This window comes from Mixophyes fleayi, chromosome 1 (assembly GCF_038048845.1).
Source record: "Mixophyes fleayi isolate aMixFle1 chromosome 1, aMixFle1.hap1, whole genome shotgun sequence".
NCBI lineage: Eukaryota > Metazoa > Chordata > Amphibia > Anura > Limnodynastidae > Mixophyes > Mixophyes fleayi.
The window spans coordinates 64,035,098-64,047,429 of record NC_134402.1 but is presented as its reverse complement, the minus strand read 5'-3'; the positions used below and the strand labels follow the sequence as shown (position 1 = coordinate 64,047,429).

Genomic DNA, 12,332 nt, shown 5'->3' with positions numbered 1-12,332 from the left:
CCCTGCTTAGCTTTGAAGATCAGACAAAATTGGGCTTGTTCAGGGTGGTGTGGCTGTAGATATTGATTTCCTAATGACCTACATCTCTTATACATCTCAAAACCAGCATTGAAGGAAGTCGGAACAAGAGAAAATAAAAAAAAATTGCCTACAGCACCTGGTATTCCCAGGTGTTCTCCCATCCAAGTACTAACCAGGCCCAGCCCTGCTTAGCTTCCAAGATCAGATGAGATTGGGCTTTTTCAGGGTGGTGTGGCTGTAGGTATTGTTTTTCTAATGACCTACATCTCTTATACATCTCAAAACCAGCATTGAAGGAAGTCGGAACAAGAGAAAATAAAAAAGAAAGGCCTACAGCATCTGGTATTCCCAGGTGGTCTCCCATCAAAGTACTAACCAGGCCCAGCCCTTCTTAGCTTCCAAGATCAGATGAGATTGGGCTTGCTTAGGGTGGTGTGGCTGTAGGTATTGGTTTCTTACTGACCTACATCTCTTATACATCTTAAAACCAGCATTGTAGGAAGCCGGAACAAGAGAAAATAAAAAAAAAGGCCTACAGCACCTGGTATTCCCAGGTGGTCTCCCATCCGAGTACTAACCAGGTCCGGCCCTGCTTAGCTTCCAAGATCAGATGAGATTGGGCTTGTTCAGGGGGGTGTGGCTATAGCATTGGTTTCCTAATGACCTACATCTCTTATACATCTCAAAACCAGCATTGAAGGAAGCCGGAACAAGAGAAAATAAAAAAAAATGGCCTACAGCACCTGGTATTCCCAGGTGGTCTCCCATCCAAGTACTAACCAAGCCCGGTCCTGCTTAGCTTCCAAGATCAAATGAGATTGGGCTTGTTCAGGGTGGTGTGGCTGTAGGTATTGGTTGCCTAAAGACCTACATCTCTTATACATCTCAAAACCAGCTTCGAAGGAAGCCGGAACAAGAGAAAATAAAAAAAAAATTGCCTAAAGCACCTGGTATTCCCAGGTGGTCTCCCATCCAACTACTAACCAGGCCTGGCCCTGCTTAGCTTTGAAGATCAGACGAGATTGGGCTTGTTCAGGGTGGTGTGGCTGTAGGTATTGGTTTCTTACTGACCTACATCTCTTATACATCTTAAAACCAGCATTGTAGGAAGCCGGAACAAGAGAAAATAAAAAAAAAGGCCTACAGCACCTGGTATTCCCAGGTGGTCTCCCATCCGAGTACTAACCAGGCCCGGCCCTGCTTAGCTTCCAAGATCAGATGAGATTGGGCTTGTTCAGGGGGGTGTGGCTATAGCATTGGTTTCCTAAAGACCTACATCTCTTATACATCTCAAATCCAGCTTCGAAGGAAGCCGGAACAAGAGAAAATAAAAAAATAAGGCCTACAGCACCTGGTATTCCCAGGTGGTCTCCCATCCAAGTACAAACCAGGCCCGGCCCTGCTTAGCTTCCAAGATCAGACGAGATTGGGCTTGTTCAGGGTGGTGTGGCTGTATGTATTGGTTTCTTAATGACCTACATCTCTTATACTTCTCAAAACCAGCATTGAAGGAAGCCGGAACAAGAGAAAATAAAAAAAAAATGGCCTACAGCACCTGGTACTCCCAGGTGGTCTCCCATCCAAGTACTAACCAGGCCCGGTCCTGCTTAGCTTCCAAGATCAAATGAGATTGGGCTTGTTCAGGGTGGTGTGGCTGTAGGTATTGGTTTTCTAAAGACCTACATGTCTTATACATCTCAAAACCAGCTTCGAAGGAAGCCGGAACAAGAGAAAATAAAAAAAAACTACCTACAGCACCTGGTATTCCCAGGTGGTCTCCCATCCAAGTACTAACCAGGCCGGGCCCTGCTTAGCTTCCAAGATCAGACGAGATTAGGCTTGTTCAGGGTGGTGTGGCTGTAGGTATTGGTTTCCTAATGACCTACATCTCTTATACATCTCAAATCCAGCTTCGAAGGAAGCCGGAACAAGAGAAAATAAAAAAAAAAGGCCTACAGCACCTGGTATTCCCAGATGGTCTCCCATCCAAGTACTAACCAGGCCTGGCCCTGCTTAGCTTCCAAGATCAGACGAGATTGGGCTTGTTCAGGGTGGTGTGGCTGTATGTATTGTTTTCCTAATGACCTACATCTCTTATACATCTCAAAACCAGCATTGAAGGAAGCCGGAACAAGAGAAAATAAAAAAAAAAGGCCTACAGCACCTGGTATTCATAGGTGGTCTCCCATCCAAGTACTAACCATGCCCAACCCTACTTAGCATCCAAGATCAGATGAGATTGGGCTTGTTCAGGGTGGTGTGGTTATAGTATTGGTTTCCTAATGACCTACATCTCTTATACATCTCAAAACCAGCATTGAAGGAAGTCAGAACAAGAGAAAATAAAAAAGAATTGCCTACAGCACCTGGTATTCCCAGGTGGTCTCCCATCCAAGTATTAACCAGGCCCAGCCCTTCTTAGCTTCCAAGATCAGATGAGATTGGGCTTGTTCAGGGTGGTGTGGCTGTAGGTATGGTTTCCTACTGACCTACATCTCTTATACATCTGAAAACCAGCATTGAAGGAGGCCGGAACAAGAAAAAATAAAATAAAAGGCCTACAGCACCTGGTATTTCCAGGTGGTCTCCCATCCAAGTACTAACCAGGCCTGGGCCTGCTTAGCTTCCAAGATCAGATGAGATTGGGCTTGTTCAGGGTGGTGTGGCTGTAGGTATTGGCTTCCTAATGACCTACATCTCTTATACATCTCAAAACCAGCATTGAAGGAAGCCGGAACAAGAGAAAATAAAAAAAAATGGCCTACAGCACCTGGTATTCCCAGGTGGTCTCCCATCCAAGTACTAACCAGGCCCGGTCCTGCTTAGCTTCCAAGATCAAATGAGATTGGGCTTGTTCAGGGTGGTGTGGCTGTAGGTATTGGTGTTCTAAAGACCTACATGTCTTATACATCTCAAAACCAGCTTCGAAGAAAGCCGGAACAAGAGAAAATAAAAAAAAACTGCCTACAGCACCTGGTATTCCCAGGTGGTCTCCCATCCAAGTACTAACCAGGCTGGGCCCTGCTTAGCTTCCAAGATCAGACGAGATTGGGCTTGTTCAGGGTGGTGTGGCTGTAGGTATTGGTTTCCTAATGACCTACATCTCTTATACATCTCAAAACCAGCATTGAAGGAAGTCGGAACAAGAGAAAATAAAAAAAAAATGCCTACAGCACCTGGTATTCCCAGGTGGTCTCCCATCCAAGTACTAACAAGGCCCGGCCCTTCTTAGCTTCCAAGATCAGATGAGATTGGGCTTGTTCAGGGTGGTGTGGCTGTAGGTATTGGTTTTCTAAAGACCTACATCTCTTATACATCTCAAAACCAGCTTCGAAGGAAGCCGGAACAAGAGAAAATAAAAAAAAAATTGCCTAAAGCACCTGGTATTCCCAGGTGGTCTCCCATCCAACTACTAACCAGGCCTGGCCCTGCTTAGCTTTGAAGATCAAATGAGATTGGGCTTGTTCAGGGTGGTGTGGCTGTAGGTATTGGTTTTGTAAAGACCTACATGTCTTATACATCTCAAAACCAGCTTCGAAGGAAGCCGGAACAAGAGAAAATAAAAAAAAACTGCCTACAGCACCTGGTATTCCCAGGTGGTCTCCCATCCAAGTACTAACCAGGCCGGGCCCTGCTTAGCTTCCAAGATCAGACGAGATTGGGCTTGTTCAGGGTGGTGTGGCAGTAGGTGTTGGTTTCCTAATGACCTACATCTCTTATACATCTCAAAACCAGCATTGAAGGAAGCCGGAACAAGAGAAAATAAAAAAAAATGGCCTACAGCACCTGGTATTCCCAGGTGGTCTCCCATCCAAGCCAAGTACTAACCAGGCCCGGTCCTGCTTAGCTTCCAAGATCAAATGAGATTGGGCTTGTTCAGGGTGGTGTGGCTGTAGGTATTTGTTTTCTAAAGACCTACATGTCTTATACATCTCAAAACCAGCTTCGAAGGAAGCCGGTACAAGAGAAAATAAAAAAAAAAGGCCTACAGCACCTGGTATTCCCAGATGGTCTCCCATCCAAGTACTAACAAGGCCTAGCCCTGCTTAGCTTCCAAGATCAGACGAGATTGGGCTTGTTCAGGGTGGTGTGGCTGTAGGTATTGGTTTCATAATGACCTACATCTCTTATACATCTCAAAACCAGCATTGAAGGAAGTCGGAACAAGAGAAAATAAAAAAAAATTGCCTACAGCACCTGGTATTCCCAGGTGGTCTCCCATCCAAGTACTAACCAGGCCCGGCCCTTCTTAGCTTCCAAGATCAGATGAGATTGGGCTTGTTCAGGGTGGTGTGGCTGTAGGTATTGGTTTCCTAAAGACCTACATCTCTTATACATCTCAAAACCAGCTTCGAAGGAAGCCGGAACAAGAGAAAATAAAAAAAAAATTGCCTAAAGCACCTGGTATTCCCAGGTGGTCTCCCATCCAACTACTAACCAGGCCTGGGCCTGCATAGCTTTGAAGATCAGACGAGATTGGGCTTGTTCAGGGTGGTGTGGCTGTAGGTGTTGGTTTCTTCATGACCTACATCTCTTATACATCTCAAAACCAGCATTGAAGGAAGTCGGAACAAGAGAAAATAAAAAAAAATTGCCTACAGCACCTGGTATTCCCAGGTGGTCTCCCATCCAAGTACTAACCAGTCCCAGCCCTGCTTAGCTTCCAAGATCAGACGAGATTGGGCTTGTTCAGGGTGGTGTGGCTGTATGTATTGGTTTCCTAATGACCTACATCTCTTATACATCTCAAAACCAGCATTGAAGGAAGCCGGAACAAGAGAAAATAAAAAAAAATGGCCTACAGCACCTGGTATTCCCAGGTGGTCTCCCATCCAAGTACTAACCAGGCCCAGGCCCTGCTTAGCTTCCAAGATCAGACGAGATTGGGCTTGTTCAGGGTGGTGTGGATGTAGGTATTGGTTTTCTAATGACCTACATCTCTTATACATCTCAAATCCAGCTTCGAAGGAAGCCGGAACAAGGGAAAATAAAAAAAAAAGGCCTACAGCACCTGGTATTCCCAGATGGTCTCCCATCCAAGTACTAACCAGGTCTAGCCCTGCTTAGCTTCCGAGATCAGACGAGATTGGGCTTGTTCAGGGTGGTGTGGCTGTATGTATTGTTTTCCTAATGACCTACATCTCTTATACATCTCAAAACCAGCATTGTAGGAAGCCGGAACAAGAGAAAATAAAAAAAAAAGGCCTACAGCACCTGGTATTCATAGGTGGTCTCCCATCCAAGTACTAACCAGGCCCGACCCTACTTAGCATCCAAGATCAGATGAGATTTTGCTTGTTCAGGGTGGTGTGGTTATAGTATTGGTTTCATAATGACCTACATCTCTTATACATCTCAAAACCAGCTTTGCAGGAAGCCGGAACAAGAGAAAATAAAAAAAACAATCATACAGCATCTGGTATTCCCAGTTGGTCTCCTATCCAAGTTCTAACCAGGCCCGGCCCTGCTTAGCTTTCAAGATCAGATGAGATTAGATTTATTCAGGGTGGTGTGTCTGTAGGTATTGGCTTCCTAATGACCTACATCTCTTATACATCTCAAAACCAGCATTGAAGGAAGACGGAACAAGAGAAAATAAAAAAAAAATGGCCTACAGCACCTGGTATTCCCAGGTGGTCTCCCATCCAAGTACTAACCAGGCCCGGTCCTGCTTAGCTTCCAAGATCAGATGAGATTGGGCTTGTTCAGGGTGGTGTGGCTGTAGGTATGGGTTTTCTAATGACCTACATGTCTTATACATCTTAAAACCAGCTTCGAAGGAAGCCGGAACAAGAGAAAATAAAAAAAACTGCCTACAGCACCTGGTATTCCCAGGTGGTCTACCATCCAAGTACTAACCAGGCCCGGCCCTGCTTAGCTTCCAAGATCAGATGAGATTGGGCTTGTTCAGGGTGGTGTGGCTGTAGGTGTTGGTTTCCTCATGACCTACATCTCTTATACATCTCAAAACCAGCATTGAAGGAAGCCGGAACAAGAGAAAATAAAAAAAAATGGCCTACAGCACCTGGTATTCCCAGGTGGTCTCCCATCCAAGTACTAACCAGACCCGGTCCTGCTTAGCTTCCAAGATCAAATGAGATTGGGCTTGTTCAGGGTGGTGTGGCTGTAGGTATTGGTTTTCTAAAGACCTACATGTCTTATACATCTCAAAACCAGCTTCGAAGGAAGCCGGAACAAGAGAAAATAAAAAAAAACTGCCTACAGCACCTGGTATTCCCAGGTGGTCTCCCATCCAAGTACTAACCAGGCCGGGCCCTGCTTAGCTTCCAAGATCAGATGAGATTGGGATTGTTCAGGGTGGTGTGGCTGTAGGTATTGGTTTTCTAATGACCTACATGTCTTATACATCTCAAAACCAGCTTCGAAGGAAGCCGGAACAAGAGAAAATAAAAAGAACTGCCTACAGCACCTGGTATTCCCAGGTGGTCTCCCATCCAAGTATTAACCAGGCCCAGCCCTTCTTAGCTTCCAAGATCAGATGAGATTGGGCTTGTTCAGGGTGGTGTGGCTGTAGGTATGGTTTCCTACTGACCTACATCTCTTATACATCTGAAAACCAGCATTGAAGGAAGCCAGAACAAGAAAAAATAAAATAAAAGGCCTACAGCACCTGGTATTCCCAGGTGGTCTCCCATCCAAGTACTAACCAGGCCCGGCCCTGCTTAGCTTCCAAGATCAGATGAGATTGGGCTTGTTCAGGGTGGTGTGGCTGTAGGTATTGGTTTCCTAATGACCTACATCTCTTATACATCTCAAAACCAGCATTGAAAGAAGCCGGAACAAGAGAAAATAAAAAAAAATGGCCTACAGCACCTGGTATTCCCAGGTGGTCTGCCATCCAAGTACTAACCAGGCCCGGTCCTGCTTAGCTTCCAAGATCAAATGAGATTGGGCTTGTTCAGGGTGGTGTGGCTGTAGGTATTGGTTTTCTAAAGACCTACATGTCTTATACATCTCAAAACCAGCTTCGAAGGAAGCCGGAACAAGAGAAAATAAAAAAAAACTGCCTACAGCACCTGGTATTCCCAGGTGGTCTCCCATCCAAGTACTAACCAGGCCGGGCCCTGCTTAGCTTCCAAGATCAGACGAGATTGGGCTTGTTCAGGCTGGTGTGGCTGTAGGTATTGGTTTCCTAATGACCTACATCTCTTATACATCTCAAAACCAGCATTGAAGGAAGTCGGAACAAGAGAAAATAAAAAAAAATTGCCTACAGCACCTGGTATTCCCAGGTGGTCTCCCATCCAAGTACTAACCAGGCCCAGCCCTTCTTAGCTTCCAAGATCAGATGAGATTGGGCTTGTTCAGGGTGGTGTGGCTGTAGGTATTGGTTTCCTAAAGACCTACATCTCTTATACATCTCAAAACCAGCTTCGAAGGGAGCCGGAACAAGAGAAAATAAAAAAAAAATTGCCTAAAGCACCTGGTATTCCCAGGTGGTCTCCCATCCAACTACTAACCAGGCCTGGCCGTGCTTAGCTTTGAAGATGAGACGAGATTGGGCTTGTTCAGGGTGGTGTGATTGTAGATATTGATTTCCTAATGACCTACATCTCTTATACATCTCAAAACCAGCATTGAAGGAAGTCGGAACAAGAGAAAATAAAAAAAAATTGCCTACAGCATCTGGTATTCCCAGGTTTTCTCCCATCAAAGTACTAACCAGGCCCAGCCCTTCTTAGCTTCCAAGATCAGATGAGATTGGGCTTGTTCAGGGTGGTGTGGCTGTAGGTATTGGTTTCTTACTGACCTACATCTCTTATACATCTTAAAACCAGCATTGTAGGAAGCTGGAACACGAGAAAATAAAAAAAAAGGCCTACAGCACCTGGTATTCCCAGGTGGTCTCCCATCCGAGTACTAACCAGGCCTGGCCCTGCTTAGCTTCCAAGATCAGATGAGATTGGGCTTGTTCAGGGGGTGTGGCTATAGCATTGGTTTCCTAAAGACCTACATCTCTTATACATCTCAAATCCAGCTTCGAAGGAAGCCGGAACAAGAGAAAATAAAAAAATAAGGCCTACAGCACCTGGTATTCCCAGGTGGTCTCCCATCCAAGTACTAACCAGGCCCGGCCCTGCTTAGCTTCCAAGATCAGACGAGATTGGGCTTGCTCAGGGTGGTGTTGCTGTATGTATTGGTTTCCTCATGACCTACATCTCTTATACATCTCAAAACCAGCATTGAAGGAAGCCGGAACAAGAGAAAATAAAAAAAAATGGCCTACAGCACCTGGTATTCCCAGGTAGTTTCCCATCCAAGTACTAACCAGGCCCGGTCCTGCTTAGCTTCCAAGATCAAATGAGATTGAGCTTGTTCGGGGTGGTGTGGCTGTAGGTTTCGGTTTTCTAAAGACCTACATGTCTTATACATCTGAAAACCAGCTTCGAAGGAAGCCGGAACAAGAGAAAATAAAAAAAAACTGCCTACATCACCCGGTATTCCCAGGTGGTCTCCCATCCAAGTATTAACCAGGCCCAGCCCTTGTTAGCTTCCAAGATCAGATGAGATTGGGCTTGTTCAGGGTGGTGTGGCTGTAGGTATGGTTTCCTACTGACCTACATCTCTTATACATCTGAAAACCAGCATTGAAGGAAGACGGAACAAGAAAAAATAAAATAAAAGGCCTACAGCACCTGGTATTCCCAGGTGGTCTCCCATCCAAGTACTAACCAGGCCCGGCCCTGCTTAGCTTCCAAGATCAGATGAGATTGGGCTTGTTCAGGGTGGTGTGGCTGTAGGTATTGGTTTCCTAATGACCTACATCTCTTATATATCTCAAAACCAGCATTGAAGGAAGCCGGAACAAGAGAAAATAAAAAAAAATGGCCTACAGCACCTGGTATTCCCAGGTGGTCTCCCATCCAAGTACTAACCAGGCCCGGTCCTGCTTAGCTTTCAAGATCAAATGAGATTGGGCTTGTTCAGGATGGTGTGGCTGTAGGTATTGGTTTTCTAAAGACCTACATGTCTTATACATCTCAAAACCAGCTTCGAAGGAAGCCGGAACAAGAGAAAATAAAAAAAAACTGCCTACAGCACCTGGTATTCCCAGGTGGTCTCCCATCCAAGTACTAACCAGGCCGGGCCCTGCTTAGCTTCCAAGATCAGACGAGATTGTGCTTGTTCAGGGTGGTGTGGCTGTAGGTATTGGTTTCCAAATGACCTACATCTCTTATACATCTCAAAACCAGCATTGAAGGAAGTCGGAACAAGAGAAAATAAAAAAAAATTGCCTACAGCACCTGGTATTCCCAGGTGGTCTCCCATCCAAGTACTAACCAGGCCCAGCCCTTCTTAGCTTCCAAGATCAGATGAGATTGGGCTTGTTCAGGGTGGTGTGGCTGTAGGTATTGGTTTCCTAAAGACCTACATCTCTTATACATCTCAAAACCAGCTTCGAAGGGAGCCGGAACAAGAGAAAATAAAAAAAAAATTGCCTAAAGCACCTGGTATTCCCAGGTGGTCTCCCATCCAACTACTAACCAGGCCTGGCCCTGCTTAGCTTTGAAGATGAGACGAGATTGGGCTTGTTCAGGGTGGTGTGGCTGTAGATATTGATTTCCTAATGACCTACATCTCTTATACATCTCAAAACCAGCATTGAAGGAAGTCGGAACAAGAGAAAATAAAAAAAAATTGCCTACAGCATCTGGTATTCCCAGGTTTTCTCCCATCAAAGTACTAACCAGGCCCAGCCCTTCTTAGCTTCCAAGATCAGATGAGATTGGGCTTGTTCAGGGTGGTGTGGCTGTAGGTATTGGTTTCTTACTGACCTACATCTCTTATACATCTTAAAACCAGCATTGTAGGAAGCCGGAACACGAGAAAATAAAAAAAAAGGCCTACAGCACCTGGTATTCCCAGGTGGTCTCCCATCCGAGTACTAACCAGGCCTGGCCCTGCTTAGCTTCCAAGATCAGATGAGATTGGGCTTGTTCAGGGGGTGTGGCTATAGCATTGGTTTCTTAAAGACCTACATCTCTTATACATCTCAAATCCAGCTTCGAAGGAAGCCGGAACAAGAGAAAATAAAAAAATAAGGCCTACAGCACCTGGTATTCCCAGGTGGTCTCCCATCCAAGTACTAACCAGGCCCGGCCCTGCTTAGCTTCCAAGATCAGACGAGATTGGGCTTGCTCAGGGTGGTGTGGCTGTATGTATTGGTTTCCTAATGACCTACATCTCTTATACATCTCAAAACCAGCATTGAAGGAAGCCGGAACAAGAGAAAATAAAAAAAAATGGCCTACAGCACCTGGTATTCCCAGGTGGTCTCCCATCCACGTACTAACCAGGCCCGGTCCTGCTTAGCTTCCAAGATCAAATGAGATTGAGCTTGTTCGGGGTGGTGCGGCTGTAGGTTTTGGTTTTCTAAAGACCTACATGTCTTATACATCTGAAAACCAGCTTCGAAGGAAGCCGGAACAAGAGAAAATAAAAAAAAACTGCCTACATCACCCGGTATTCCCAGGTGGTCTCCCATCCAAGTACTAACCAGGCTGGGCCCTGCTTAGCTTCCAAGATCAGACGAGATTAGGCTTGTTCAGGGTGGTGTGGCTGTAGGTATGGTTTCCTAATGACCTACATCTCTTATACATCTCAAATCCAGCTTCGAAGGAAGCCGGAACAAGAGAAAATAAAAAAAAAAAGGCCTACAGCACCTGGTATTCCCAGGTGGTCTCCCATCCAAGTATTAACCAGGCCCAGCCCTTGTTAGCTTCCAAGATCAGATGAGATTGGGCTTGTTCAGGGTGTTGTGGCTGTAGGTATGGTTTCCTACTGACCTACATCTCTTATACATCTGAAAACCAGCATTGAAGGAAGACGGAACAAGAAAAAATAAAATAAAAGGCCTACAGCACCTGGTATTCCCAGGTGGTCTCCCATCCAAGTACTAACCAGGCCCGGCCCTGCTTAGCTTCCAAGATCAGATGAGATTGGGCTTGTTCAGGGTGGTGTGGCTGTAGGTATTGGTTTCCTAATGACCTACATCTCTTATACATCTCAAAACCAGCATTGAAGGAAGCCGGAACAAGAGAAAATAAAAAAAAATGGCCTACAGCACCTGGTATTCCCAGGTGGTCTCCCATCCAAGTACTAACCAGGCCCGGTCCTGCTTAGCTTTCAAGATCAAATGAGATTGGGCTTGTTCATTATGGTGTGGCTGTAGGTATTGGTTTTCTAAAGACCTACATGTCTTATACATCTCAAAACCAGCTTCGAAGGAAGCCGGAACAAGAGAAAATAAAAAAAAACTGCCTACAGCACCTGGTATTCCCAGGTGGTCTCCCATCCAAGTACTAACCAGGCCGGGCCCTGCTTAGCTTCCAAGATCAGACGAGATTGGGCTTGTTCAGGGTGGTGTGGCTGTAGGTATTGGTTTCCTAATGACCTACATCTCTTATACATCTCAAAACCAGCATTGAAGGAAGTCGGAACAAGAGAAAATAAAAAAAAATTGCCTACAGCACCTGGTATTCCCAGGTGGTCTCCCATCCAAGTACTAACCAGGCCCGGCCCTTCTTATGTTCCAAGATCAGATGAGATTGGGCTTGTTCAGGGTGGTGTGGCTGTAGGTATTGGTTTCCTAAAGACCTACATCTCTTATACATCTCAAAACCAGCTTCGAAGGAAGCCGGAACAGGAGAAAATAAAAAAAAAATTGCTTAAAGCACCTGGTATTCCCAGGTGGTCTCCCATCCAACTACTAACCAGGCCTGGCCCTGCTTAGCTTTGAAGATCAGACGAGATTGGGCTTGTTCAGGGTGGTGTGGCTGTAGATATTGATTTCCTAATGACCTACATCTCTTATACATCTCAAAACCAGCATTGAAGGAAGTCGGAACAAGAGAAAATAAAAAAAAATTGCCTACAGCACCTGGTATTCCCAGGTGGTCTCCCATCCAAGTACTAACCAGGCCCAGCCCTGCTTAGCTTCCAAGATCAGACGATATTGGGCTTTTTCAGGGTGGTGTGGCTGTAGGTATTGGTTTCTTACTGACCTACATCTCTTATACATCTTAAAACCAGCATTGTAGGAAGCCGGAACAAGAGAAAATAAAAAAAAAGGCCTACAGCACCTGGTATTCCCAGGTGGTCTCCCATCCGAGTACTAACCAGGCCCGGCCCTGCTTAGCTTCCAAGATCAGATGAGATTGGGCTTGTTCAGGGGGGTGTGGCTATAGCATTGGTTTCCTAAAGACCTACATCTCTTATACATCTCAAATCCAGCTTCGAAGGAAGCCGGAACAAGAGAAAATAAAAAAATAAGGCCTACAGCACCTGGA

The 12,332-nt window shown here is 45.5% G+C and overlaps 21 non-coding genes and 35 pseudogenes across 21 annotated transcripts; all 56 read right to left on the bottom strand.

Annotated features, from left to right (window-relative positions):
- Positions 1 to 145: 145 nt before the first annotated feature.
- Positions 146 to 264, bottom strand: LOC142134422 (5S ribosomal RNA). Its single transcript, XR_012687041.1, has one exon. It is a non-coding gene; the product is annotated as a 5S ribosomal RNA (ribosomal RNA).
- An 84-nt stretch (positions 265 to 348) lies between these two features.
- LOC142118495 (5S ribosomal RNA) lies at positions 349 to 467 on the bottom strand (annotated as a pseudogene).
- Positions 468 to 550: 83 nt separating this feature from the next.
- On the bottom strand, positions 551 to 669 carry LOC142116241 (5S ribosomal RNA; annotated as a pseudogene).
- An 83-nt stretch (positions 670 to 752) lies between these two features.
- On the bottom strand, positions 753 to 871 carry LOC142111626 (5S ribosomal RNA). The gene has a single exon (XR_012680980.1). It is a non-coding gene; the product is annotated as a 5S ribosomal RNA (ribosomal RNA).
- An 85-nt stretch (positions 872 to 956) lies between these two features.
- On the bottom strand, positions 957 to 1,075 carry LOC142136120 (5S ribosomal RNA; annotated as a pseudogene).
- An 83-nt stretch (positions 1,076 to 1,158) lies between these two features.
- Positions 1,159 to 1,277, bottom strand: LOC142112090 (5S ribosomal RNA). Its single transcript, XR_012681154.1, has one exon. It is a non-coding gene; the product is annotated as a 5S ribosomal RNA (ribosomal RNA).
- An 83-nt stretch (positions 1,278 to 1,360) lies between these two features.
- LOC142137349 (5S ribosomal RNA) lies at positions 1,361 to 1,479 on the bottom strand. Its single transcript, XR_012687990.1, has one exon. It is a non-coding gene; the product is annotated as a 5S ribosomal RNA (ribosomal RNA).
- Positions 1,480 to 1,564: 85 nt separating this feature from the next.
- LOC142137294 (5S ribosomal RNA) lies at positions 1,565 to 1,683 on the bottom strand. The gene has a single exon (XR_012687935.1). It is a non-coding gene; the product is annotated as a 5S ribosomal RNA (ribosomal RNA).
- An 84-nt stretch (positions 1,684 to 1,767) lies between these two features.
- LOC142114529 (5S ribosomal RNA) lies at positions 1,768 to 1,886 on the bottom strand (annotated as a pseudogene).
- An 84-nt stretch (positions 1,887 to 1,970) lies between these two features.
- LOC142116781 (5S ribosomal RNA) lies at positions 1,971 to 2,089 on the bottom strand (annotated as a pseudogene).
- Positions 2,090 to 2,173: 84 nt separating this feature from the next.
- LOC142133962 (5S ribosomal RNA) lies at positions 2,174 to 2,292 on the bottom strand (annotated as a pseudogene).
- An 83-nt stretch (positions 2,293 to 2,375) lies between these two features.
- LOC142113696 (5S ribosomal RNA) lies at positions 2,376 to 2,494 on the bottom strand (annotated as a pseudogene).
- Positions 2,495 to 2,576: 82 nt separating this feature from the next.
- LOC142120957 (5S ribosomal RNA) lies at positions 2,577 to 2,695 on the bottom strand (annotated as a pseudogene).
- An 84-nt stretch (positions 2,696 to 2,779) lies between these two features.
- Positions 2,780 to 2,898, bottom strand: LOC142136576 (5S ribosomal RNA). Its single transcript, XR_012687504.1, has one exon. It is a non-coding gene; the product is annotated as a 5S ribosomal RNA (ribosomal RNA).
- An 84-nt stretch (positions 2,899 to 2,982) lies between these two features.
- Positions 2,983 to 3,101, bottom strand: LOC142122189 (5S ribosomal RNA; annotated as a pseudogene).
- Positions 3,102 to 3,185: 84 nt separating this feature from the next.
- On the bottom strand, positions 3,186 to 3,304 carry LOC142118102 (5S ribosomal RNA; annotated as a pseudogene).
- An 85-nt stretch (positions 3,305 to 3,389) lies between these two features.
- On the bottom strand, positions 3,390 to 3,508 carry LOC142136104 (5S ribosomal RNA; annotated as a pseudogene).
- An 84-nt stretch (positions 3,509 to 3,592) lies between these two features.
- On the bottom strand, positions 3,593 to 3,711 carry LOC142119164 (5S ribosomal RNA; annotated as a pseudogene).
- Positions 3,712 to 3,795: 84 nt separating this feature from the next.
- On the bottom strand, positions 3,796 to 3,919 carry LOC142127919 (5S ribosomal RNA; annotated as a pseudogene).
- An 84-nt stretch (positions 3,920 to 4,003) lies between these two features.
- LOC142118355 (5S ribosomal RNA) lies at positions 4,004 to 4,122 on the bottom strand (annotated as a pseudogene).
- Positions 4,123 to 4,206: 84 nt separating this feature from the next.
- On the bottom strand, positions 4,207 to 4,325 carry LOC142136885 (5S ribosomal RNA). The gene has a single exon (XR_012687555.1). It is a non-coding gene; the product is annotated as a 5S ribosomal RNA (ribosomal RNA).
- A 288-nt stretch (positions 4,326 to 4,613) lies between these two features.
- On the bottom strand, positions 4,614 to 4,732 carry LOC142117781 (5S ribosomal RNA; annotated as a pseudogene).
- An 84-nt stretch (positions 4,733 to 4,816) lies between these two features.
- LOC142118080 (5S ribosomal RNA) lies at positions 4,817 to 4,936 on the bottom strand (annotated as a pseudogene).
- An 84-nt stretch (positions 4,937 to 5,020) lies between these two features.
- On the bottom strand, positions 5,021 to 5,139 carry LOC142123423 (5S ribosomal RNA; annotated as a pseudogene).
- Positions 5,140 to 5,223: 84 nt separating this feature from the next.
- On the bottom strand, positions 5,224 to 5,342 carry LOC142136436 (5S ribosomal RNA; annotated as a pseudogene).
- Positions 5,343 to 5,629: 287 nt separating this feature from the next.
- LOC142122728 (5S ribosomal RNA) lies at positions 5,630 to 5,748 on the bottom strand. The gene has a single exon (XR_012684282.1). It is a non-coding gene; the product is annotated as a 5S ribosomal RNA (ribosomal RNA).
- Positions 5,749 to 5,831: 83 nt separating this feature from the next.
- LOC142126875 (5S ribosomal RNA) lies at positions 5,832 to 5,950 on the bottom strand. Its single transcript, XR_012685271.1, has one exon. It is a non-coding gene; the product is annotated as a 5S ribosomal RNA (ribosomal RNA).
- Positions 5,951 to 6,034: 84 nt separating this feature from the next.
- Positions 6,035 to 6,153, bottom strand: LOC142113244 (5S ribosomal RNA). Its single transcript, XR_012681369.1, has one exon. It is a non-coding gene; the product is annotated as a 5S ribosomal RNA (ribosomal RNA).
- Positions 6,154 to 6,237: 84 nt separating this feature from the next.
- On the bottom strand, positions 6,238 to 6,356 carry LOC142112238 (5S ribosomal RNA). The gene has a single exon (XR_012681190.1). It is a non-coding gene; the product is annotated as a 5S ribosomal RNA (ribosomal RNA).
- Positions 6,357 to 6,439: 83 nt separating this feature from the next.
- LOC142113685 (5S ribosomal RNA) lies at positions 6,440 to 6,558 on the bottom strand (annotated as a pseudogene).
- An 82-nt stretch (positions 6,559 to 6,640) lies between these two features.
- Positions 6,641 to 6,759, bottom strand: LOC142136489 (5S ribosomal RNA). Its single transcript, XR_012687496.1, has one exon. It is a non-coding gene; the product is annotated as a 5S ribosomal RNA (ribosomal RNA).
- Positions 6,760 to 6,843: 84 nt separating this feature from the next.
- On the bottom strand, positions 6,844 to 6,962 carry LOC142114374 (5S ribosomal RNA; annotated as a pseudogene).
- Positions 6,963 to 7,046: 84 nt separating this feature from the next.
- On the bottom strand, positions 7,047 to 7,165 carry LOC142122156 (5S ribosomal RNA; annotated as a pseudogene).
- An 84-nt stretch (positions 7,166 to 7,249) lies between these two features.
- On the bottom strand, positions 7,250 to 7,368 carry LOC142129890 (5S ribosomal RNA). The gene has a single exon (XR_012686109.1). It is a non-coding gene; the product is annotated as a 5S ribosomal RNA (ribosomal RNA).
- Positions 7,369 to 7,656: 288 nt separating this feature from the next.
- On the bottom strand, positions 7,657 to 7,775 carry LOC142135565 (5S ribosomal RNA; annotated as a pseudogene).
- An 83-nt stretch (positions 7,776 to 7,858) lies between these two features.
- On the bottom strand, positions 7,859 to 7,976 carry LOC142128008 (5S ribosomal RNA; annotated as a pseudogene).
- Positions 7,977 to 8,059: 83 nt separating this feature from the next.
- Positions 8,060 to 8,178, bottom strand: LOC142114651 (5S ribosomal RNA; annotated as a pseudogene).
- Positions 8,179 to 8,262: 84 nt separating this feature from the next.
- LOC142124943 (5S ribosomal RNA) lies at positions 8,263 to 8,381 on the bottom strand (annotated as a pseudogene).
- Positions 8,382 to 8,465: 84 nt separating this feature from the next.
- LOC142128071 (5S ribosomal RNA) lies at positions 8,466 to 8,584 on the bottom strand (annotated as a pseudogene).
- An 82-nt stretch (positions 8,585 to 8,666) lies between these two features.
- LOC142136374 (5S ribosomal RNA) lies at positions 8,667 to 8,785 on the bottom strand. Its single transcript, XR_012687485.1, has one exon. It is a non-coding gene; the product is annotated as a 5S ribosomal RNA (ribosomal RNA).
- Positions 8,786 to 8,869: 84 nt separating this feature from the next.
- On the bottom strand, positions 8,870 to 8,988 carry LOC142130133 (5S ribosomal RNA). Its single transcript, XR_012686171.1, has one exon. It is a non-coding gene; the product is annotated as a 5S ribosomal RNA (ribosomal RNA).
- An 84-nt stretch (positions 8,989 to 9,072) lies between these two features.
- On the bottom strand, positions 9,073 to 9,191 carry LOC142121299 (5S ribosomal RNA; annotated as a pseudogene).
- An 84-nt stretch (positions 9,192 to 9,275) lies between these two features.
- On the bottom strand, positions 9,276 to 9,394 carry LOC142129764 (5S ribosomal RNA). Its single transcript, XR_012686013.1, has one exon. It is a non-coding gene; the product is annotated as a 5S ribosomal RNA (ribosomal RNA).
- Positions 9,395 to 9,682: 288 nt separating this feature from the next.
- On the bottom strand, positions 9,683 to 9,801 carry LOC142135554 (5S ribosomal RNA; annotated as a pseudogene).
- Positions 9,802 to 9,884: 83 nt separating this feature from the next.
- LOC142127997 (5S ribosomal RNA) lies at positions 9,885 to 10,002 on the bottom strand (annotated as a pseudogene).
- An 83-nt stretch (positions 10,003 to 10,085) lies between these two features.
- Positions 10,086 to 10,204, bottom strand: LOC142137314 (5S ribosomal RNA). Its single transcript, XR_012687956.1, has one exon. It is a non-coding gene; the product is annotated as a 5S ribosomal RNA (ribosomal RNA).
- Positions 10,205 to 10,288: 84 nt separating this feature from the next.
- Positions 10,289 to 10,407, bottom strand: LOC142127930 (5S ribosomal RNA; annotated as a pseudogene).
- An 84-nt stretch (positions 10,408 to 10,491) lies between these two features.
- LOC142133984 (5S ribosomal RNA) lies at positions 10,492 to 10,610 on the bottom strand (annotated as a pseudogene).
- An 84-nt stretch (positions 10,611 to 10,694) lies between these two features.
- LOC142126301 (5S ribosomal RNA) lies at positions 10,695 to 10,813 on the bottom strand (annotated as a pseudogene).
- Positions 10,814 to 10,895: 82 nt separating this feature from the next.
- On the bottom strand, positions 10,896 to 11,014 carry LOC142136256 (5S ribosomal RNA). Its single transcript, XR_012687473.1, has one exon. It is a non-coding gene; the product is annotated as a 5S ribosomal RNA (ribosomal RNA).
- Positions 11,015 to 11,098: 84 nt separating this feature from the next.
- LOC142119872 (5S ribosomal RNA) lies at positions 11,099 to 11,217 on the bottom strand (annotated as a pseudogene).
- Positions 11,218 to 11,301: 84 nt separating this feature from the next.
- Positions 11,302 to 11,420, bottom strand: LOC142114175 (5S ribosomal RNA; annotated as a pseudogene).
- Positions 11,421 to 11,504: 84 nt separating this feature from the next.
- Positions 11,505 to 11,623, bottom strand: LOC142111864 (5S ribosomal RNA). The gene has a single exon (XR_012681025.1). It is a non-coding gene; the product is annotated as a 5S ribosomal RNA (ribosomal RNA).
- Positions 11,624 to 11,708: 85 nt separating this feature from the next.
- LOC142136658 (5S ribosomal RNA) lies at positions 11,709 to 11,827 on the bottom strand (annotated as a pseudogene).
- Positions 11,828 to 11,911: 84 nt separating this feature from the next.
- LOC142137298 (5S ribosomal RNA) lies at positions 11,912 to 12,030 on the bottom strand. Its single transcript, XR_012687939.1, has one exon. It is a non-coding gene; the product is annotated as a 5S ribosomal RNA (ribosomal RNA).
- Positions 12,031 to 12,113: 83 nt separating this feature from the next.
- On the bottom strand, positions 12,114 to 12,232 carry LOC142112084 (5S ribosomal RNA). Its single transcript, XR_012681153.1, has one exon. It is a non-coding gene; the product is annotated as a 5S ribosomal RNA (ribosomal RNA).
- Between the last annotated feature and the right edge of the window lie 100 nt (positions 12,233 to 12,332).